The sequence below is a fragment of the Dipteris shenzhenensis genome, chromosome 8 (genome assembly GCF_047967505.1).
Source record: "Dipteris shenzhenensis isolate YYH24624 ecotype China chromosome 8, Dip_SZ_1.0, whole genome shotgun sequence".
Lineage (NCBI taxonomy): Eukaryota > Viridiplantae > Streptophyta > Polypodiopsida > Gleicheniales > Dipteridaceae > Dipteris > Dipteris shenzhenensis.
Window position 1 is genome coordinate 54,797,737 of NC_141603.1, and position 25,666 is coordinate 54,823,402.

At 43.9% G+C, this 25,666-nt stretch overlaps 1 pseudogene; it reads left to right on the plus strand.

Annotated features, from left to right (window-relative positions):
* The first annotated feature begins 24,134 nt into the window (after positions 1–24,134).
* On the plus strand, positions 24,135–25,461 carry LOC147899688 (flavonol synthase 3-like; annotated as a pseudogene).
* Positions 25,462–25,666: the final 205 nt, after the last annotated feature.

A 25,666-nucleotide genomic window follows, 5' to 3' on the forward strand; every position in this document is an offset into this window, starting at 1 on the left:
TGAAGATGAGAAGAATATCTTCTGCCTGTCTACACATGCCGGGTTTATAACACTCAGGACGGATGCTTTCATTGCATATGTCTACCTCATGGGTAGTCCTCCCCTCAGGGTTATTGCAGATTTGTTGCCATTGCTACAAAGGCCATCTCTACTATTTGCACGGCACGACATAACCGACATCCAACCCAAGCAGCTGATCATCCCATCGCACCAGCAAAAAGAAGTGTCGGAAGATGACAAGGCCTATCTCACATCCAACTTCCCATATCTAACCACTCTTTCTGCCAACATCATAACCTCACTTCCCCTTGCTGCTACCACCCTCTTAACCTTCCCCGAGCTCCATCCTAACATCTATTCCCTCCATCATCTCTTTGCTCATGCCTCTCACCATTTTCAACTTACCCAACAGTCACAAACTTACGAGCCCCTCACAGCTAGCTTTTTCCCCTCCCTTGCTAATCCTACCCTTGAGGATTACCAAGCTGCTCAAACCATTTGCCCATTTCTTCCCCCCCTCCCCTCTGCTCCCCCTTCCGCCACTATCACTCAGCCATATTTCTCCCCCATGTCCCCTGATTCTCTCCCAGCCCCGTCATCACCTCCGACACTTCTGGTGCTTCCATCAGCAGAAAATGATGCAGTATTTGATTTTGAATATCAGGATCCGGATAATCCAACTCGTACACTCATGCCAAGTTCCAATGATGGGTATGATTTTGATGAGATACCACTTCCCCGTAACCCCATCAAGGAATTTTGGAGCAAATATCCTGATATGAAAACTCGCGGTGGATGGACCCTGGGTAACTTTCCTACCAATCTTTGTCAGCACCAAATAAGTGAAGGTTGGATTAGCAAATTGGATCCACAACCTGATTGGCGCCGTCCCAAGCTCTTTGATGTAATCTTCTTAAAGGAGTACTTACGGGCACCTCCATGTCTCAGAACCCATCCCAAGTTCTATGCAGTTCCACGGCGTAAAAAATGGGAAGCCAACATACACACTTTGGCTGAAGATCGAGTCATTAATTGGCCAATGATCGAACCCTACTCTGGTGTAGAATGGAATATCCAAGGCACCATGATCCGAGCACTTCAGCAGCATGAACAAACAATGCACGGCAACATTGATCGCTTCCTTCGCCAAAGTGCCATATTCTGTAAAACATTAGCATTAATTTTGGAGATCCCATGTTACCTTGATTCCCATTTGCCTCCACTTAGCTTTAATCCCAATGAACGGATTGATGCTCAGATTACTAGCCGACTCTATCAAAGAGTGATCTTCTTGGAGGCACGCCACATATCTCTGTTCGAGCAAATGGTAGATACAGGCTACCTGGAAACTGCGCAAAAATTGTATGGTGCTAAGGCTCTACAGCAGGATCGACTGGCACGACACAAGTTCCACAGCCACTGGACTAAAAACATGGCAACCCAGGTACGTGATCGCAATAAGCCATAACCCGAGGACGGGTAATCAAATGGATCCGGGAGTATGTTGACTCTGTGCCAACATGAACTTATGAAGAAAGAGAAGGTGTTACAACTTTGTGATACAACTTTGTGTTACAACTTTGTGTTACAATTTCTAGACACAACTTTGTGTTACGACTTTGTGTAACAACTTTGTGTTACAAGTTTGTGTTACAAGTTTATGTTACAACTTTGTGTAACAACTTTGTGTTACAACTTCTACATGTAGAGAGAGAATGTGTTACAACTTTGTGATACAACTTTGTATTACAACTTTGTGATACGACTTTGTGTTACATGCAGAGAGAGAAGCTCTCCAACTTGTATAAATACCCCATAATGGAATGAAGCCCACACTCTTGGGGCATTGTGTTGAGTCTACATTGGTATTCCAAGCATTTGTCTCAAGTGTCCATGCTTCCTTGCACTGCACGTCCAAAAGCATGTCCTAACCTTGCAACCCTTCTCCCCTCTCCTCCAACCCTGCAACCCACCCTCTCCCTCTTCTCCTCCCTCCTTCTCCTTCCTCCTTCTCCTCCTCCTCCCTCCTCCTCCTCCTCCTCCTCCTCCCTCCTCCTCCTCCTCCTCCCTCCTCCTCCTCCTCCTCTCTCCTCCCCCTCCCTCCTCCTCTTCCCTCCTCCTCCTTCCTCTTCTCTCTCTTCCTTCACCCATGCTCTTACACCTTCTTCCTCTCCCACTCCTATGCTTTCCTAAACCCTTAAACTCCATGATCTACGAGGGAGACGAGTTCTCCACCATGTACTCTACTCTGAACCTTGGATCCTCCTTCTAACCCTGGACTCCTTCTAAACCTTGGAACCTCCTTCTAAACCCTGGAACCCTTTCTAACCCTGAACTCTTTCTAAACCCTGGATCCTCCTTCTGAACCCTTGAACTCTTTCTAAACCCTGGAACCTCCTTTTGAACCCTTAAACTCCTCCTAAACCCTACAACCCCCAATGAAGGCGAAAGCCTTCATTACCCCAACAACGATGGTTTACGTGCCTTTTACACATGCTTGCACTTTGTTTGCTTACCACACTTAAGCCTACGTCTCTCACCGGAACACGACTCGAGGTCCTAAGCTACACATATACTACAACGACAATCCCAATATATCTGTAGGTGACAAAAAGCCTCGGAACCCTGCAACATAGAATACCCAGCTCTTCCTACGAAAGCAGTAGGAAAGAGCCAACAGGTTCATCAGCACGGATCACTTCTGTCATCAAAGCATAGTTGACCAAGTGTTCCTGCCTTCTTTGCTCCTCTTATCTCTTAGACCGATGGTGTTCGGATGGTTCCTCCTCAATTGCTGGAGGTTCTCTGCCATCCAAAAGCTGCTTTACCCACTTCGGGAATGGCCGTTGCCATTGTGGTTCTGCAGGCTCTTCTTCATCTTCTTTGTCTTGAATCCTTCCAAGCACCATTGGGGGAGTTTGGTCTGCTGTTGGTGGCAGTACTGGATGGATATCGTAGTCCTGGTTGTCTAGGAAGGAAGAAGCATCCTCCAATTGATGCGGTTGTTATGAGAAGACAACATCATGACTTACAATTACCTTCTTGGTAATAGGATTATAGAGACAGTAACCCTTCGCCTCTTCACTGTAGCCCCAGAAAATACACTTCTAGCTCTTCGGTTGCCATTTGGTCTTGGTAGCATCAGGGACATGCACAAAACAGTTGTGAAGATTGTGGGAGAGAGGGAAGGAGTCTCACTTGAGGCTTTCTCACATGCACAATGGGGGAATACACACGAAGGTGGAGGCTGGAAAACAGTTTTCCTCTTCTTAGTTGTGTAAGCCAAAAGAACTCTAGTACAAAGAAATAGAAGAACCCTATATGTGGGTCTCAAACCAAACTCAACTAAGGTGGCATACTAACTGAGCCCCAAACTATAGTAGATAAGGATAGCTGTCATCCAGCTATTATTCGTGGGCGGTGTACCAACCGCATCTCCAGCTAACAAGTCGGTGACATAAGTACACAACGGTCACCTTGGCATATCTCGAGTGGAGTTCGATATACCAACAACAGTCACATCCAAAAACTCTGAAATGTGCAGCTAAAGGTTTCTTACCAGAAAAGGCTTGCAGTGGAGTCATCCCATTCACAGCCTTCATGTAGCTACGATTGAGGATGTAAACTACAGTGTTACATGCTTCAGCCCAGAAAGTCTTTGGCAAATCTTTCCCTTTCATCATACTCCGGCCTATTTCGCAGATGACGTGCATCTTGTGTTCTACTACTCCATTTTGCTATGATGTATGTGGCGGGGGTTTCTGCCTCTTGATTCCGTGACTTTTGTAGTAACTTTTGAATTCAATCGATGTGAACTCTCCACCTCTGTCTGATCTGAGCTTCTTCACCTTCCTCCCCAATTCCTTCTCTACCATTACATGCCATTCCTTGAACCTACTAAAAGCCTCGTCTTTCGTCTTCAGGAAGTATATCCATATCCTTCTAATGTAGTCGTCGATCAGTGTCATGAAGTAGAAGGAACCACCCAAAGCTTCCATCTCCATCTTTCTGCAGAGGTCCGTGTGAACGAGCTTTAGAGGAGCCTTTGCTCTACTGGCCTCTTTAGGAAAGGGCTGCCGATGCTGCTTGCCCATCATGCAAGCTTCACATACATTGGGTAGATCTGAAATTTCTGGTAGGTCTGCAATCATTCCACTTTTATGCATCTCCTTCAAAGAACTAAGGTTTAGATGACCAAACCTCTCATGCCACAGCTTAGTGTTCTTCACATCCATTCGAGCACTGAAAGCTGAGAGTTCGTAAATGTTGTTGCACCATGTACATTTACCAATGACCTTTACTTGAAGATCCAGGATCTGTGCACCATTCTTATTGAATTGAACTGGGCCATCTCTCACAAACAGTGGGATTCGCAGTCTTGCGGGCTGGGCCATCTCTCACAATCTGCTCGCAAACAGAAACACACCACCAAATCTTCTTGCTAGAGTCCAGGCTCTGATACCATGTAAGAAAATAATACATCTGTGCTCAACAGATAATAGGATCTTGTACACAAGAGAGAAAACAAGATAGTATGGAGAATCAAAAATTTAATTACTATAAAATTGATACAATAGATGGCGCTGCCTCCCAGCCGTGCGCTCCTGTGAAAGAAGCTTTGATGGCATGCTGGAAATAGTAGAAGATGGAGGCTGAATGCTAAGGAATCAAGGTTGTTGTAGCCAGTGATAAAATGGGCTTCACGGCTTGCTCTTATATAGCCACCAGTTGTAGCCAGTTAGGCTCAATTGGGAGGCCGACCCAATCCACCCAAAGCGGTCGATTGGTGGTCGGTCCCGAAATAGGCCACCAACCATATGATAGAACCGGTGTGCAAAATTGATCAACTAACCCACGGTCTCCATTCGGCCCACAACCATCCGAAATCATCTGAGGCTCCAAACGGGCCTCGTAACTCGAGAGTGGGCTGCCCCAAGAAATGCTCTATCTACCCTCTGTGCGGTCAATCAAGGGATGCCTTCCCACACTTGCATGTAGCCTAGTTGGCGGTGTGCCAACTCTATCTGAAGCCGTCCAGCCATCAGGCCACACATGGCTCCCATCTGGTGTCCAAACTAGGACCTATCGGATAACCGAGCTACTCAAATGCCTTCTCCTCATATGGGGGGCTTACAAGTAAAGTTAGGTGGTTCCCACGTAGTTACACAAGAGTGGAGCATTGATATCTAACAATTTTTACCTCGGTCAAGAGGAAGGTAGCCAACCCACCACTATCATAGGGTTCCTAAGAGGACTGTTAGATATCAATTCTCCACTCTCATGTAACTACACGGGAACTAGCTAACTCTACTTGTAAGCCCCCCATATGAGGAGAAGGCATTTGAGTAGCTCAGTTATCCGGTAGGTCCTGGTTTGGACACCAGATGGGGGCCCTGTGTGGCCTGATGGCTGGATGGCTTCATATAGAGTTGGCACACTACCAACTAGGCTACATGCAAGTGCGGGAAGGCATCCCTTGATTGACTGCACTGAGGGTAGACGGAGCATTTATTGGGGCAGCCCACTCTCGAGTTGTGGGGCCCGTTTGGAGCCTCAGATGATCTCGGATGGATCTGGGCCGAACGAGGACCGTAGGTTAGTTGCTTTGTGTCGGTGGCCTATTTTGAGACCGACCCCCAATCGACCGTTTTGGGCGGACTGGGTCGGTCACCCAATTGAGCCTAATCGACTACGATAGGTGGCTATATAAGAGCAAGCTCGTGAAGCCCCTTTCATCATTGGCTATAACAACCCTGATTCCTTAGCATCCAGCCTCCATCTTCTACTGTTTCCAGCATGTCATCGAAGCTTCTTTCACAGGAGTGCACGGTTGGGAGGCAGCGCCATATATTGTATCAGTTCTACAGTAATCAAATTTTTTATTCTCCATACTATCTTGTTTTCTCTCTTGCCTACGAGATCCTTTTATATGTTGAGCATAGACGTATTACTTTCTTACATGGTATCAGAGCCTGGACTCTAGCAAGAAGATTTGGTGGTGTGTTTTCTGTTTGTGAGCAAATTGTGAGAGATGGCCCAGCTTGCAAGACTACGAATCCCACCGTTTAGTGAAAGCAAAAAGTTGGACGGCTCTAACTATCCACTCTGGAAGTTCAAGATGAACACCATCCTAAGTGCATATGAGCTTTGAGACACTGCTACTGGGGTGGATGTGAGGCTGGTTGCGAGACCAGATCCAGCCAATGCAGGACAATAGATAGTACCAACTACGGATGAGATTCTCGTGTGGACAAGAGGAAATGCAGATGCACTGTGTTCTATTGTCTGTAGTGTTAGTGATTCCATCATGGTGTTAATTCAACATGTCACCATAGCAGAGGAGGCATGAATGGTCTTGAAAAATCAGTACAAGACCATAAATCAGATGCGGATTCAGAATCTAGAGACTCAACTCATGAACGAGAAGTTGTCTGAGTCTGAAGCGACAGAGAAGTTCATCACCAAGGTGAAGAATCTGCGTGATCAGATGACTGCAATTGGCATCACCATCACCAGCGAGAATCTAGCATGAAGGTGCATATGGATTCTCACACCAAAGTACGATGGTCTTGTTACGGTGCTGAATATGCAGAACAAAATTCTGCCCCTCAACTTTGAGGACTTCAGCATGATGCTTCTGGAGGAGGAGATGCGTCAAAAGACAAGGACTGGAGAAGATTCGACTTTCTGGACCGGATAAAAGAATGCTAAGGGTAAGGACTCTGGTAACCCATCTTCTTCTGATGATAAAAAGAGAAAGAAGAAGATCAAGTGCTTCTATTGCAACAAGGCAGGGCACAAGCAGAATAAGTGCCGAAAGAAGATTGCAAATGAGAAGAACAGAGTAAAGAAAGAGTCCAGCAATAGCACGCAGGTAGTACCAGTAGAGCTGTTCATTGCAATCGAGGAGATTTGCATGGAGGCAGTTCATGTACCTACGGATGAACCGTGGATCATTGACAGTGGTGCATCACACCACATGACCAGTCAGAAGGATTGGTATACCTCTCGACAGCTGATAGGGAATGACATCCTGGTAGTAGTCGGCAATGATGCAAAATGTCAAGCAAAAGGAAAAGGTACGATTGCTCTCAAGTCAGATGGAGTTGTAAAACAGTTGTCCGATGTTCTTTTTGTGCCAAATATCAAGAAGAACTTGTTGTCCATTTTCACGATCACGGATCGGGACATCAAATTTCAATTGGATAAGAATGGCGCACATATTCTGGATCTTCAAGGGAAGGTCATTAGTAAAGGTACACGGTGCAACAACATTTATGAACTCTCAGCTTTCAATGCTCGAGCAGATGTGAAGAACACTAAGTTGTGGCATGAGAGGTTTGGTCATCTAAACCTTAGTTCTTTGAAGGAGATGCGTAAAAGTGGAATGATTGCAGATCTACCAAAAAATTCAGATCTGCCTAATGTATGTGAAGCTTGCATGATGGGCAAGTAGCATCGGCAGCCCTTTCCTACAGAGGCCAGTAGGGCAAAGACTCCTCTAGAGCTCATACACACGGACCTTTGTGAAAAGATGGAGACGGAAGCTTTGGGTGGTTCCTACTACTTCATGACACTGATCGACGACTACAGTAGAAGGATATGGATATACTTCATGAAGACTAAAGACGAGGCTTTTAGTAGGTTCAAGGAATGGCATGTAATGGTCGAGAAAGAAATGGGGAGGAAGGTGAAGAAGTTGAGATCAGACAGAGGTGGAGAGTTCACATCAACTGAATTCGAAAGTTACTACAAAAGTCACGGAATCAAGAGGCAGAAACCCCCACCACATACATCACAGCAAAATGGAGTAGCAGAACGCAAGATGCATGTCATCTACGAAATGGGCCAGAGTATGATGAAAGGGAAAGATTTGCCAAAGACTTTCTGGGTTGAAGCATGTAACACTGCAGTTTACATCCTATATCATAGCTACATGAAGGCTATGAATGGGATGACTCCACTGCAAGCCTTTTCTGATAAGAAACCTTCAGCTACACATTTCACAATTTTTGGATGTGATTGTTTTGTGCATGTCCCTAATGCTACCAGGACCAAATGGGAACCGAAGAGCCAGAAGTGTATTTTCTTGGGCTACAGTGAAGAGGTGAAGGGTTACCATCTCTATAACCCTATTACCAAGAAGGTAATTGTATGTTGCGATGTGGTCTTCTCAAAACAGCCGCATCAATTGGAGGAGGATGCTTCCTTCCCAGACAACTAGGACCAGGATATCCATCCAGTACCACCACCAGTATCAGATCGAACTTCACCAACGGTGCTTGGGAGGATTCAAGACAAAGAAGATGAAGAAGAGCCTGCATAACCACAAAAACAATGGCCATTCCCGAAGTGGGTAAAGTAGCTTTTGGATGGCAGAGAACCTCCAGCCATTGAGGAGGAACCATTTAACCACCGCCGGTCCAAGAGATTAGAGGAGCAAAGAAGGGCACAGGGAAACTTGGTCAACTATGCTTTGATGATAGAAGTGATCCGTGCTGATGAACCCAAGTGTCTTGAAGAGGCACAGGGTGATGATAGATGGATGGAGGCTATGCAGTCAGAGTATGGCTCCATAATGAAGAACAACACTTGGAACCCTTTGGATCGACCACCAAAATGCAAGGTAATCAGAACCAAGTGGGTGTACAAGACCAAGTACAAGTCCGATGGCACGTTGGATAAGTACAAGGCTCGGCTCGTGGCAAAAGGATTTGCATAGGTACATGGTTTTGATTATCAAGATACTTTTGCTCCCATAGCTTGACTAACCACAATTCATAGTGTTTTTGCTTTAGCTGCCTAGGGAAGTTGGCCTATGTTTCAGATGGATGTGAAATCCGCCTTTCTGAATGGAGATCTCAAGGAGGAGGTATACGTGGAATAACCACCAGGTTTTGAGATCCCCGGTTCAGAAGGTAAAGTTTGCAAACTGAAGAAGGCACTTTAGGGCTAAAACAGACCCCACGAGCATGGTACTAGCGAATTGATGCCTACTTTTTGCAAAACAAGTTCAAGAGGAGCCCATCTGATGCAAATTTGTATATCTTCAGAGAAGGAGGCAGGTGTATGATCGTGGTCCTTTATGTGGACGACCTTGTCATAATAGGGAAGTATGAAGAGAACATCTCACAGACGAAGCATTTGCTAGGAAGAGAATTTGAAATGACTGATTGATTTCTGTTTGGGATTGAAGTTTGGCAGAAGCCAAAACAGATCTTCATTTCATAGCTGAAGTATGCTGGAGAGATACTGAAGGCATTTGGCATGGATGAGTGCAAGACAGTTGATACCCCTACGGAGGTTGACGCGAAGCTCTCAAACGAGGATTCATCACCACTAGTGGACGAAGTGAAGTACAGAAGGCTTGTGGGCAGCTTGATTTACCTGTGCAACACACGGCCGAACATCAGCTTTGCGACTGGTGTACTAAGCAGGTTTTCGTATAAGCCCCGGGAGAACCACTGGAGGGCAGGGATGCAGGTGCTAAAATACATCAAAGGCATCACCTATACCAAGGGCAACATCTTGACTGGATTTTGTGACTCGGATTGGGTAGGAGACATGGACAGAAGGAGATCAGTGCCAGGGTACTGTTTCTCACTTGGATCTGGAGTTGTGTCATGGGTCAGCAAGAAGCAACCCACAGTTTCTCTTTCTTCTACCGAGGCCAAGTACAAATCTACATGCTTTGCTTCTTGTGAGGCAGTGTGGTTGAGGAGGATTTTGGGGGACATGGGTGCAGTGCAGAACAAGCCTACGCAGTTATCATGTGACAATCAAAGTTGCATGGTGACTGGAAAGAACCCGATGTTCCACACTCACACAAAACACATTGAGATTCAATATCACTTTGTACACGAGCTCATCATGGATGGAGAGGTCGACTTGGTGTATTGTTCGAATACAAAGAATGCTGCGGACATCTTCACGAAGGCTCTTGGAAGAGACTTGCTAGAGAGGCATCTTCATTGACTTGGCATTGGGCCAAAAAAGTAAGTTCACTTGCAGGTGGACATTGAGGGGAGGTGTTAGATATCAATGCTCCACTCTCGTGTAACTATGTGGGAACCAGCTAACTCTACTTGTAAGCCCCCCATATGAGGAGAAGGCATTTGAGTAGCTCGATTATCTGGTAGGTCTTGGTTTGGACACCTGATGGGGGCCATGTGTGGCCTGATGGTTGGATGGCTTTAGATAGAGTTGGCACACCACCAACTAGGCTACATGCAAGTGCATGAAGGCATCCCTTGACTGACCACACTAAGGGTAGACAAAGCATTTCCCGAGATAGCCCACTCTCGCGTTGTGGGGCTCGTTTAGAGCCTCAGATGATCCTGAATGGCTCTGGGCCAAACGAAGTCCGTAGGTTAGTTGCTCTGTTTTACGCAGCACCAGTTCTATCGTATGGTCGGTGGCCTATTTTGAGACCACCAGTCGACCGTCTTGGGTGGATTGGGTCGGTCACCCAATCGAGCCTAACTGACTACGACTGGTGGCTATATAAGAGCAAGCCCGTGAAGCCCATTTCATCACTGGCTATAGCAACCCTGATTCCGTAGCATGTAGCCTTTGTCTTCTACTGTTTCCACCACGCCATCAAAGCTTCTTTCACAGGAACGCACGGTTGGGAGGCAGCTCCATCTATTGTATCAGTTCTACAGTAATTAAATTTTTGATTCTCCATAATATCTTGTTTTCTGTCTTGCATACGAGATCTTGTTATCTGTTGAGCACAGACGACGTATTATTTTCTTACAAGGACTTCCTTGCCACTGATAGTAGAACCTTGTAACCATAAACGTCTCCTTCTTCCTTTAGGTTTTGCAATACTGGGTCCTCTTGGAACATTCACTACATCAAATCTGGAACCTCTGACTTATCGAAGCTAAATCGTTCCTCTTCTTCCCCCCTTTCCGGCACCTTGAGCATCTTTTCTCCTTGTGGTTAGTCAGGTGGGCTGGATGGATGGTATCCAACCCTTTGCTTGCCTTAATTATATGCTCAAACTTTTCTTGGTAGTCCCGTACCAAGTTGTGAGCTTCTATTACATATTGTTTCTCTAGGACTAGGTCCAGATAGGTTTCCTTATATGGGGGCTGGGGTGCTAGGCCTTGGGCCTTCACTCAGCTTGTTTACACCTAAGCTTGGAGGTATTTGTGGGTCACCCTGGGTGGAAGCACATCGTGAGGTAGAGGAGGTAGTAAGGGTGGCTGTCTCCTCATCAGAACCATCTTGAATGAGCACTTGGTCAGGTCCATCACCTACCCATATGGCTTTCTTAGATCGGGTTTGCACATGTTGAGAAACCTCAAGGCCTTGCAATAGGGGCCCTTTATCCTTCCTTGCCTGTTTTCTCATTTCCCTTCCTATGGCTTTGGATTGCATCCTTCTGATGACCTTTAAGGGTACCACGGCCACTTGGCCTTGCTCGATATTGAGAAAGTTAAGGCTGGTGCTCTTAGGCAAGGTGATTGGGGTTGCTAGTCTTCTCAAGAGCCCCTGACACTTGAAGCATGACACCGAAGGGTTTGAAGTACCTTTGTAGGGCACTCACTTACATTGTGCAGGCCCTGCTAGTTATAGAATTGGATCAGGGGCCTTCGAGCAACAGAGTTTAGGTCTCTAGCCCTTGCGTTCAAGGGAGCAGTCTAAAACGCGGGGACTTGCTGATCCTCTTGCAGGAGGTAGTGACTTAGGGTGCCACTTCCTTCCTCGTAGGGGTAGTAGTCAAGGGGTTTGTGGTCTAGATCCATCTCATCCCAATCATTGGGTACTTCCTCTACCAATACTTGAAGGACTTGCTGAATGTTTTATGTTGTTAACATGCTAGCATGTTTTCTTTCAATGTTTCTTTTCTATTTAGCTTTGATATCATTACTTCTTGGATGCATTACTTCACATATGTGAAGGCGCTTCTCTTGTCATTTTCAAGGCACTGGTTTGTTTCTAGAGTGAGCTCATATGTTCTCTTTCATCACACTCAGTTGTGTCTCCGAGTACATGCATGTTTGCACAGGTGCCTAGATACAATCCAATGGACTAAATGCACATTGCATACCTATAGGATGAGTACATCTACTTTGTTTTTCATACTCATTTATATTTACAAGTGCATGCAAGGTCTTTGACTCTCAATATATAGCCATGTCCCTATTCATTGACCAAAGCTATATGGGGTAGGTGTAGCATCATAAATGCACATAGATGCTATGGAAAGCAATAGACAAATGATACGTACAACATCCACAAGAATGGAATACAGAATGGAAGATAGATATGCAAAAAGAGATAGAACGTTGAACAACACTATATTCTAGAACAATAGCTTGCACAACATCTACATACACAATGATCTTGGAATGTTAGTAATAGCATGCATACAGAACCATCTGACAGTTAGAGAAGTAGCCATTGAGGACTACAACTGCTTGGAGATCTAAACCGTCAACCCTTGCAGCTAACCTACCCTTGCACACCCCTCTAAGTCACTGCTACTAACCCGCATAATTATGCAATAACACATGGCACTCATGGTGGACTGTGTGAACCACACATATACATCCCCAAACTAAAATCAGATGCCTTACATAGTACAAAGTGTATGTGCAACAACCATTTTAGGCAAAGCCTTGGCAGAGAACCAGGTGTGGTAATTAAAATCTCTCTCTTCACTTAGTACACAAGAATGACCAAGCATCTCATTCTAAAAAATAGTCAGAAAAACATCCACTCTCTATAATCGCAATGCCTGTCTAAACGTCCTTTTTATATTTCTTCTCCCTGTCCAAAATCATCTCTGCATTTCGGACATCTTCAATGTTGCCTGTCCAAAAGCAATCACTACAGTGACGTATGTGCTTTGTTGCCGGAGACCCTTTTGTAGCCATCGCCATAGTTCTATTCTTCATCTGAACTAGAAATGTACTGAACAGGCACAACAATGCCACTGTGCTTGCCCAATACTGCATCACTACTCTTAGGCAACTCTATCAGCAACTGTGTCGCCTCTCCACTCAAACCAACATCCGCAGTCATCTCTAACTGCCGCTTTCACATGAACATTCTCAGTCATTGATAGATCCATCAGCCATTGTAATGATGAGGCTTGGAGCTATTCACTACCTACAGTTCAAGCCACTGCTCTGTGGGTAGTACTTCATCTATCCATGCACCCAGTGGCAATTGTTGTTGCCATCACTCATGTGCCATCGCAAATCTCTGAATCACCATTGGCTCATAGAAAGGGGGATTGGGTAACCCCAAAAAAGGTGGGTGCTTATGAATATACTTCCCCAAAAACTTATCTGCCTCTTTCCACCAAGGAGGACGAGGAGATAAACACACACTAAAAGAATGGGTGCACAATTCCAACCACAAAAAAAGTGAACACCTATGCTGCTTCAACGCATCGATTCTTTTACTATTGTAGAGAATGACTTTTGCCAGCTCATCATATTTGGATTGCCAATCCTCTTCAATCTGCACTATCTCCGCAACCACTCCTTTCCCCTTATCCATACCACCACCACCAAAAGAAGTGCTAGACCCTTTTGGTCTAGATCTAGTCGGTACCTGAGGACCCTATTGCTGACCAGAACCCACACCAGCACCCGCATCTCCATCCAGCTTGGTTTGTCTTTCATGTGGAAACAGTTCCTGATAGGTCTGCAAAACAACAGCCACACTCCATCTAGCCACCTACCTATCCCAATCTGCCCTCACATCACCCTGCAAAGTTTCCAAGAGCGAGCCTAAGAGCAAGCCCATCTACTCCATGTTAACACTCACGTTCCTCGAAAAAGCCTACAAATATTTTGCTAGTGCATCAGTAGTACATCGACGTAGCAACTCCTGCTCAATGCTCGACACATACTTCGCATGTAGCTACTACGTGGCCTCCGAATGTGACTCTACCACTTGAGCTCTCGCTTCAAGGATTGACATCTAGTACTCTAGTTGCTACACCCGCTCCTGCTGACCTCGCAGAGACTCATTTTCCATGTGCAACTACGTGACTTTCACCTCTAGACTAGTCACCCTAGCAGATTCTCCCCTCGTACCAATTTGGGAAGCTATCCGCATGAACACATTCGAACAAAACTACATCTGGACATGCACAGGCTGCAACCAAAAATTGAACCCAGTAGAAGACTGCCGATACTCCCATAGACTTTGAGATCATCGTTAACACTTCTGCCATCGACACCCTCACCGCATCAACGACTGCCACTGATGTTGTAGTAGTCGCCACAATTGTTGTTGGTGTACTCTGCTGAAGCTGCTCCATCCACCGCTGTGTTAGGGAACCTCCCACTACTAGAGTATCGCCTAAGATCACCACTACAATAGACACTGGAGTCACCGTCACCCATTCTACCATGATTGGTAATGCCAACAGTGTAGACGCAGCAATTTGCATCACCGCCACCCCACTAGTGGAAACAACTCCCACAGCACCAGTATGTACCGGAGTTGAAGGGGCAAGGGGAGACACCACCCCCTAGCTAAGGCGAGGCTTCTTCCATCGTTTTTTCATAGCCACTGCACTAGAAGATCCCTCTGCTTCATCCTATGAAGGCGCCTCAGGTGCAAGAGTGAGCACCAAGGCAGTCGATCGTTGAAGTGCTGTCGACTCCAAATGGATGGGAAACAAAATCTCCAGAACCTGCCCAATCCTTGAATTGATTGCCTGCTTCTTATCAACATGAGCTGCCACCCGTAAAGCCTCTGCATGAATCCACTCCTTAAGGATTTGTGCTGATGGCACTGCCCTTTCATCAGCAACATCTATCATCCCTCGAGTTCGAGGAGTGATGGTATATGTCTTGGCCTATAAGAACAGCGACTTAAAAATTCAACAATACAAGTCCCTCATCTAAGCATCCAAACATACACTCAACTTGTATTCACCCTTCGTAGGAGCTCCAAATTCTACCTCCATCGCCGCGGGTGTACACGTTGGTTGCACGACCATCGCACCATCCATAAGAAAAAACAGATGATGAATCAATTGCATAGTCAGCTCCTGATGCTCATCCAAAAACTCCACAACAGTTCCTACCACCAATTGCTGGCAAACTGCTGATGCTAACGAATGAATAGCCACCCTTTGCCAATCGATACTACTGAAACTACAAATTCGTAGCCACTAAAGATGAGCATCAATCGATTGAGAATCTATGTACACCAACGAAAGAAGAGGGAGAAATTGAGCATGAGCCATCCCCATGGCAAGACGAAGGAGAAGAACCAAGATAACAGAGAACGTTGATGATAGCTGAAAGGCGAATGCACTCAAGAGAACTACAATTGCGATGACGAGCAAGTAGCAAGCAACTGAGACATGCAAACAATGGAGCAAGAGTTGGAATTCAAATGGCCAATATCCCATCATGACAACAGTAAGTTGCATGGTGTCTAGGCTAGGATCTCGCAGAAGACTGCTATCATCATGCCGCGAACACTTCTGACGCATGTCCTCATGCGATGGCTCAGCCGCCTCCACCTCAACCCATGAAATCTGCACCTCATTAGAGATAGGGAATGGGCATTGAAGCCTACCTTCATGATGGTATGGATGAAGCCGAAACCCATTAATTGGATGTGGAAGAACGTGCCCTTGCAAATCCGCTAGATAAAATAATGTTGATCTGCAATCATGAAAGACCTAGAATGGACCCAACCATCACAATTTCGATTTCCTTGGCATTTTCACAAGGCGAGTGTTGAACAGAAGAACCAGTTTCCCGCACTCAAAAGATTTCTTCTTGGATGCCAAATCCACCCTCCGCTTGTGCCTAGCTTGAACCTCCAAGGTGAGATAATAGCTCTCCAGTTGCAAATCATCCAATTGATCGAGAACATCCAACTGGAATACCATAGAGTCCTGCGGAAGTAGCCTGTCCTCTACCACAATCCTTAGACTCAGAACAATATGCTCAATCAGTGTGATTGCTTCCAGCCCAAATGCCAATTTAAAAGGAGTGAACCTTGTAGCCACCTCGAATGAAGTGCGGTACACCCATAGTGCTGCTAGCAACTTTTCATCCCAATCTATGTGGTGCTCATTCACCAGTAGCGACATGATCCTCTTGAATGTATGATTGGTAGACTCAGCCAATCCATTTGCTTGAGGATAGTAGGGGAAAGACTTCTTGTGAATCACCATATAAAAAGCATTCGTCCACTTGATGACTTTGTTGACAAAATGAGTTCCACTGTCACTGACAATCTCAATTGGACACCCGAATTGAGTGAACACATCGCGGTATAGACGCTTTGCAATCGATTTTGTGGTGTTGTTCTACAAGGCCCAAGCTTCCACCCCTTTGGTGCAATAGTCAATGGCTACCAAAGTGTAGCAATTCCGGGTGCCAATTCCGGGTGCAGGCAGCTATGGGCTTGAATGGACCCATGAAATCCATGCCCCATTTTTGAAACGGTTCCAGAGGCAAGATGGGATTAAGTGGCATGCAGTCTCGATTAGTGGGCTGTCCCAACTGCTGGCAAAGGTCGCAACTTTTTGCAAACCATCGAGCATCCTTCTGTATGGTCGGCCACCATAACCCTACTTGCAGAACTTTCTTTGTGGTGACTTCGCCTGCAAAATGGCCACCTGAAACCCCACAATGGGCTTCCAATAACACTGCTTCCTACTCATGAGGTGGAACACACCGCAACAGCGCCTCCATTAGATGTCATGGGTATAGCTATCCCAGAAGTACTTCAAAGGATCGGCTCCGCAATGCCAAATGTTTCCTCTGATCCCAATTCATGTATTTGGGCATGATGCTAGTAGATAGAAATGAGAGCATCTCATCATACCACAACCATGGTCCTTCTAGGATGACTTCGGCCTCTGTCGTGATCGGATCTACCCAAAAAATCGATGCTAGCTTTGCATCAGGGAACTTGTCCTCCACTCCCATTGGCAGCTCCCTAGACTCTAGTCGAGAAAGATAATCTACAACTGCATGCTGTGAGCCTGGGCGATGAATGACATCAAAATCGTATTCTTGCAAGAGCAACACCCATCGTGCCAATCGACCCATTAGACTTTGTTGCTTCACCAAATATAATAGTGCGAAATGATCGACATGGAAGATAAACAGTTGACCCAACAAATAATGCCAAAATTTCTTGACATAATAGATCATGCCCAATCCTTCCCGCTCCATGACAGAATAATTCTTTTCGGCCATTGAAAGCCATCAGCTCACGTAGTAGACTAGGTGATACCACTTATTTGCATCCTCCTACATCAAGACGCTCCCAATGGCTCGATCCAAGGCATCCACAAACACATAAAAATTCTTCTCCCAATCTAGAGATAGTAGCGCCGGTGCTGTAAAAGGCTAAATCTTTAGCTACTAATATGCTTGGTCACACTCTATGGTCCACACAAATGCCTTCGGTTCCACATGAGCCAATGCATTTAATGGAATCACCATTTGAGCCAGGAATCGCAGATGTCTACCATGCCATCGAATTTGGGCCAAGAACTGCAAGCATTCCTTAGGCCTACCGCTACTGATTACGAATGCACATTTCATAGGGTTCAAGTTGAAGGAGACTTCCCCATATAATTTTTTGGATTTGTTAAATCTTGAATCACTTATTAGTATTTTCAAAACTCAAAATTGACATGAAAATATATTTCACAAATGACTACTACTAATAAAACTAAAAAGCAATTTATACACAAAATATGGAGCGTCGCACAAAAATGTGGAGCGTCACACATGCTTTGAAACAATCATAGGGACATTTGCATCAAATGTGTTTTCAGAGTGTTGAAAACCTTGAAACTCCTCTACTCTTGATAGAACATCACTCATTGACACACCTTGGATGTCTTTCACAACTCCACACCTTGCATGATTTGATACAATCGTACTACCATTTGCATTGAATGTCCTCGGAGAGTGTTGAGAACCTTACAACTCTTCTACTCTTGAGAGAACATCACACATTGCATGGTTTTCACAACTCCACACCTTACCTTCTTTAATACAATTGTAGGGCCATTTGCATTAAATGTGATTTGAGAGTGTTGGTAACCTTGAAACTCCTCTACTCCTAAGAGAATGTCACTCATTGACACACCTTGCATGGTTTTCACAACTCCAAAAATTTGTTTGATACCAAGTTTGTCAATATCCATGATCTCATCCATGCCTAATACGACATCTCTAATGAAAATTTTTCCTTTCTCAATGTGCATCAATGCATCCACTCCACATAAGACATCACTTCTAAATTTTTTATTTTCTTAGTACCAATCAACTGATCCATTGTTTATAAAATATCACTTTTGTAGTTGAGTATAGAAGATTCAACATTGAAATCATCCATGTTTGAAGAGGTAGATTTTGGCATGTGGGCTCGGGGGGTTTACCTCAAAAAATTTAGTGTACCATGTGCATTCAAACTGAGGGGTATTTTAATTCACCTTTTGAAAACATTTAACAATATTACAATAACATGTGTTTTTAATTTAATTTTAGAAAACTTCCTATTACTTCACAAGTAAAGAGGAGTGGTTTTATTGAGGGGGGAAAGTTTGGTTGAGGGGTTTTTTTAATATATCTTGAACGCACATGATATATAGGGTTTCTTAGTAGTGCACCCCCCAAGCATGTGGCCACATTTTTTAAGCATTTTGATATTGTACAATATCTCGTATTTAGCATTGAAAACCACATGCCTCTTTCTTATCTTCCAAAATTGCATGCTCTATCCCATAACCTTGCTTATCGCATAGTACGAACCATCCTAGGGGGTTGTGTTATCATCTATACCATCATCATTGACTTTTAGATCTTCATTTGCAAAAATGACCACTACCCTACTTGTTTGAATGCCAATACTTAACCTTGTGCTAAATTATTCTTTGAAAATAATCATTTGTAGAATATCTCTTACTTTAAAATCAAGAGGATCAATGCACGATCAGGTGTAGCCAGCCATGGAGCTATTCTAGGGGGCAATTTTGGGGTCATGATGCAACATGCTCGTGGGTGAATTTTTGAATTTTGGGTGGAATCACACTCTCACCATAATTTTTCCTGGTATAATGATTTCCTTAGTGGTGTAATAATGAGACATGATCTTTCAAAAGTTCTTGTTTTAGATACCGTAGAGATAATATTTGTACTTGCAACTTTGTACCTGGAGCTCACCACCTGCCATCTACACGTAGCTGTATTGTGCTGATCTAGATTGGTGACCACTGTACTGACATTGTCTGGGTGTGACCACCCCACTGGCTCTTAGAGGTCACTATAGGTGCTCTTGATTAGACCAAAGAAAATGTATTTTCATTAATTGGATGGGTCATGTGAGACCTGCATTGGCTTCCCACAATTGCTCATATATTTAGCATTGAAGGCTCCCACTTTCTTAATTTATGTTCTTTTAGCATGCCATCGGGGAAGCTTAAAACCATCCCAATTTTCGAAACATGTTCATGTAGCATAATGAGTGTGCAATTAATAGTTTAAAACAAGTGGTTAAAAGTTAGTCCTAAACAAAGGAAAATGTACTTTTTGTGCAACCATGCATAGGTTTCTTTTTAGTGCGATTTGTAATTAATCCTAAACCAAGAAGATATGTATCCTTGCAATCACTACACTGCTTCTATTTTAGTACAATAGTTGCACAAAGAAAATCATTTTTTTTTCTAGAAGTTAATCCACCACAGTGTTTGAGAATTAACTACCCTAAACATAATCGAGATGTACAAATAATTATGAAGGAGACACCATAGTGATTGGTAATTAAGTGGCAATTAAATCGCATGCATGATGATGACTAGTGCACCTTGGGCACTTCCCACCATGGATTATTGACGTGCAAGATTTCCCATGTCCAAATAATCATGAAGGAGCCTCCGTAATGGTGACTAATAATTAAGTGTGTATTAAATCACTTGCAAGCCCAATCCAATTATTCACATGCCACCCATCCAAATAATCATGAAGGAGCCACCGTAGTGGTGGCTGCTTATTAATTGCACTCTACCTAATTACATTCATGTCAATTTTCTTGGCAGAAAAGGAGTTATGGTTTAACTGCCAATTCAAGCCTCAAACAATGACCATTGTGGCCCTCGCTTGATATAGATCACCACGGTTGCCTTCAATCTACCTAAGCCTCCAGTATCCCATCTCATTCACCATTTTTTACTCCTTTTATTGTTTTGATTTTACTGTTTTGTCTAATTACTCCTTTGCCATTTTTGACTCCCTTCATCGTTACCTCTCACCTTTCTAAGTTCCACTCTTCGTGCAACTTCTATCCCCTCTCACAATGGATCCCCTCCCAAACTTTTCATCCTTTCTCCATCTCTGTACAATCCAAGAGCATCTCACACAAATTGTGCGAGAACTTTTCACACAATCTTTCCTTCCCCGGTCTTGAAATCTTGACATGCAAGGCCTCCTTAACCTGATGGGGATAACAAGCAAATAAAATTTGAGCAATATGATCGGAAGATGAGTTTTCTATGATGTGGCAAAGACATCCCTACGTGAGAGAATGCTCAGCAAGGAGGGTGTAGAAGGTGAGGTGGAGGAGGAAGAAGCGAAGGCCTTGAAGGCACAAGAGCAAGTTGCAGCCACTGAAAAAATGGTTGATATGGAAAAGCATAGAAGCACATCAAGCTCTTGTATCAGCAGCTTAATGATGTTAGAATGGATGGGAACAAAGCAAAACAAGAGCTAGCAAGGATTGAAAAATTTCTTGAAGATAAAAGAGCCAACAAGGAGGCTCTTTACCAATGGCTTTGTAAAATGCAAAGCTCATTGAAATTCATAAATACAAAATGATAGAGAAATTGAAAATGGAGAATGAAGAAACTAGAGCATTGATGCAAGAGCTGCAAGAGAGCTTAAGTCAAGGAAGGGTGCATATTGGGCAAAGAGAAGCCACATTGGAGAATACAAAGAGAATGCGTAATTTTTGCAGTATTTGTATAATTACTTGCAAAAAAATTACGCCAGGTCTCTTGAGCTTGCCATGGCTCTTCAATTTTTTGACAAGAAGTCCTTCAAGGAAGGGTGCATATTGGGCAAAGAGAAGCCACATTGGGGAATACAAAGAGAATGCTTAATTTTTGCAGTATTTGTATAATTACCTGCAAAAAAATTACACTAGGTCTCTTGAGCTTGCCATGGCTGTTCAATTTTTTGACAAGAAGTCCTCCAACCTAATTTTTGGAGTATTCGTATAATTACCTATAAAAACATTACACTAGGTCTCTTGAGCTTGCCATGGCTCTTCAAATTTTAGACAAGAAGTCCTCCAACCTAATTGAAGCCCAACATAGGGTGGATCTCTTCAAAGAGGATTACAAAGAAGCTTCTAGACAATTTCACGAAGTTCAATAGCAGCTGATAGAATCATATAGTCTAAGAGTTGTTGCGTGAGTGAGCAACAAGTGGAGGTGCTACAGCAAAATGTTCGTACCCTCAAGATGAATCATGAGGCAGGAAGGAATCAAGAAATAGCTTTGACACACAAGGTCAAACTCTAGTATTGACAGTTGCAATAGTTAAAGTGGATGACTATTCTATTCAAATGTGGTAGGGTAAGATGTGCATGGGTTTCCATTTGCACATCATAGATGAGTGCATGATTTGATGGCCCGATCGCAGCCATGATTAGCATGTGTTTTCTTTGGGGTGTTTGTGGGATGCAAACTTACTTTGCGGAGAACCTGATTGTGGTTTGCCATTGTGCACATTGTGGGAACATCAATTGTGCCTGCATGTTGTATATATTCATATTATAAGGAGGGGAGGGATTGGGCAGAAGCAAGAGATCAGCATCGAGGAGGGATGTGGGTGTGTTTGAAGGGGCATGAGGGGAGCCATCCAATGGTAAGGTAATAGGAGAGAGTAAAGGGGGGAGATTGGCTTAGTTAGGTTTATTGATCTATGGGATGGACCCTTAGTTGGGTGGGTGGATAGAATTAGCTCTTGATGCTTATTTCCTATCTCAAGTTATTCATAGAATAGCTTCCTTATAGGTGAATACATAGTTCAACCCTAGATATTTAGGGATCTATTTTGGATGGGTACAAGGTCAATTGTAAACCTTGATATTGGTATAAGAGCTTTATCTCTCATCAACAAGACTTCCTTCCTTTGAATCATGGATGTTTTTATCGAAACTATACATTTATATTAATATTAAATCTTGGCAAAAGTTTATCAAGCTAATTTCTTCAGTTTCATGATATTGACAAAACATAGTACTGTTTTATCTATTTTCTTTTGAATTTCTGAGTAAAATATGTAAATCCTCGTGAAACTTTTAAATTTTTTGCATAAAAGTTTCAAATCTTGGCTAATGTTTTAAATTTTTATTTTTATAAGGGAATATAAACTTTTGATGCCAATATAAAAGTTTCATTCTTAATGAAACTAAGATTAAAAAATCATCCCTGCTTTGATTGTAGTACGGTAGCTTCCCTAGTCTGACACTTTGTTTTTGTCTACTTTGAAAAGCCTTTCTTCCCCCTTTTATGAGGTGTTGTTTGTGGAAGGTCTTAAGGAATGCTTTTCTTAATGCTTAGCACATCTTGAACTTGACAATATGTTCTCTTAATGTTATGTAGCTTTGGAATCTCAACAGCAATTACTCTTGAGTTGTCTTTCTCTTAAAGCATTGGGAGGTAGTTTATCTTGAGTTTTGGCTTACATTATATTTTGGTCTTGGGTTCCTTGTGTCCTCTTATTGCATCGCAAGGAACTATGTTTGTTTGGTGCAGGTACATCATTTTATCAGATATTTGGACATCAAGGAACTCTCTTATCTATTTGCACTTCAACTCTCTTCTTAATTACGGGTTTGGAAGTGAATCACTGCAACCTCTTAAGGTGTTAGGGGTATTAATATTTGTCTAGCCCAATTTACATCTTCTTTTCTTACTCCTCATCAAGGTATACAAGATTGGAATCTCTTAGGAAATCAAGGTAGGGCTACTTATGGCCCATTTCTTTGTATTGCCTCTTTTGGAGCAGGGCACTGTACTCAGTTGTTGGATCAAGATCTTTAATGATAATTTTACCTTGTTTGCAAGCACCTATTAGACTAGTGGAGGTTGTTGGATTCATGGATGTGACATGGGGTTGTTCCTTGCCCTGCTAAGACTCTATGGAGGGATGGAGAGAGTTTTTGCTAATCAGGTCCGTTGTTTAGAAGCTCGTTCATTCGGTCAAGTTGACCATGTTAATGGGCATTTGGTATTAGGATTAACTATGGTAGTTTAGGCCATTGTAATGAGTTTTACGTTCACGCTTTTGCCTTTTTGTGAGGGTCCTAAACGATTTTGTCACTTTATGTGGATTAAGTTTTTGGCCTTACACGAGAGGTAGTGAATTATTTAGTCATTTAGCTTCTATGACACCACCTTTATTAAAAGCATGTGAAACCAGGGTCTCTTGCTAAAATTGACATGTCCCCAGTGCCCACTCATATTTAATGGCCTAGTATCCCCTATTTTATCTCATCCACCTTTGCCCCTATGCATTCACCTTTACTTGCATTTTTCTCTTTCCCTTCCGTATACCTTTGGTTTCCCTTTGAATTATTGGAAAATTTTGTTGTAATATTTATCGAGCTACTTTACATTTTCTCTAGATGGGGACATAGTGATTGCACCACCTTGTTAAAGCAAGCCCATAGTAGTGACTTGAGCATAGATCCCTCTCAAAAAACACCATGTGCAATCAACAAATCTACAAACCATGATGGACTACTTGCGCTTCAACCTAGTCGAATTCAAAGAACCAGCAACTTACTCATTCGCATCATGGACAGACCACGGCATTTTATACATTTACACATAATGCACACTAACACTTACACCTACAATAACATTACAAAGTAAGGGCCTTAGTGAGATTCCCACTTTGTTTATCATGCTAAGCCTTTTGCTTTTGTGCTCAAATTCAGCTCTCGATAGACTACGATGTGCAATATGCCTTTGTTCCCTCCGTTGTGGGACGTTTAGCTGTGGGATAGGCTAGTATGGCTGTGTTTATTGATTCCCTAGTGCTTGACGTTCGTTTCTTCTTGTATATATATGATATGATGTTCAAGCATGGTATACTCCGATTTCCTGCATGGCAACGCTTGCTGACGATGCTGTTATCGATCATCTTAGTGTTAGCGATATCTCTGCTCTGCTTCGCCCCATCGCCGAACCTTCCAACGCGGTTTGTCGTGAACGAGGCCTTCCGTCCCAACATACCTCCTGATGGCCTCGTCCCAAGTTCAGATTTGCCCGTCATCAACCTCGGCCCAGCGCTGGATCCGGCAAATAGTAACGGCCGAAGAGATGTGATAACGGCATTAACGAACGCCAGAAAAGAGTGGGTTTTTTCAAGTGGTTAACCATGGTGTGCCCCTGGAGCTCCTTGAGAGAATGGCGTCCTTGGGGCACGATTTCTTCCGTCTTCCAACTGAGAAGAAGGAGAAGGGGGCAGGTTCGTCATTCCTGGATGGCTATGACGGCACTAGAAGCAGAATGGTAGAAGGTGTTGGGTGCCTGTGGTTTGAAGGCTTCACTTTGAAAGTAGCGCCTGAGTCCAGTGTAGAGGGGTTTGCCGACAGAGTATGGCCCGAGGGCAATCCAACATTTTGGTGAGATCTAATGCAGCAGTTTTGTTTTGTCTTGTTTACTGTTTCGCTTGGCAACGTTTAACTTCTTACTTAGTCGTCTTTTCGCTGTTTTGCCATTTATCGTGCAGTGAGACCGTCTTCCAGGTCCCGCAGGAGCTGGAGTTGCTTAAAAATTCCATTCTGCAGCTTCTGGCGGAGGGGTTGGGACTGGAAGCCGACTTCTTCACTAGGCATTTCAAGGAAGGGGGACAGTCTCTCCAAGATGTTCGTGTCAATTTCTATCCCGCTTGTCCTGAGCCGTCTATGGCTCTGGGCACCGTACCACACACGGATCCAACCCTCATGACCATCTTGTACCAGGACACAGGATATGGTCTTCAGGTCCTATCAAAGGATGGAAGCAAGTGGCATCTTGTCGACCATAAGAGAGACAACCTCATCGTTTTAACGAACGATGTCTTACAGGTTTGCGCTAGAGTAGTCTCTCGCTTATGAGAATCAGTCGGGTATTAAGTACTCAAACTTTGTAACCGACTCTCTCCTGTTGTGTCGTAGGGATGGAGCAACGGCGTCCTCCAGGCTGGGATTCATAGAGTAGTGTTAAATAAGAGAAACGACCGCCTCTCCTATATTCTATCCAGTATGCCTCCTCTTGATCTCTTGATCCAACCCGGATCAGCCCTGCCGACGAATGGAGACTCCGAGTACCAACCACGCTTCAAGCCCTTTTACTACCGGGATTATAGGCAAGCGATCAAAAAATTAGGCTACCTGCCTCCTGAGAACGGTCGCAAAGGCATGGATATCTTTGCAGGGATCTCTGTATAGTCAGCATAACCTCTGTCTTTATGCTGACGACTGTCTTTTCTTTTCTTTCGGCATCTTAGGGCCTTAGCAAATGGATGGCGCTAGCATGGGTTTAGGATACACCAAGTGGTCTAGCCACTTTTTCTCCCATCCTTGACCATGGCCTCTAGACCCTGGCACCCAGAATAGGTTCCCCTTTTTTAAGGATTCAAAAACATGGAAGGAT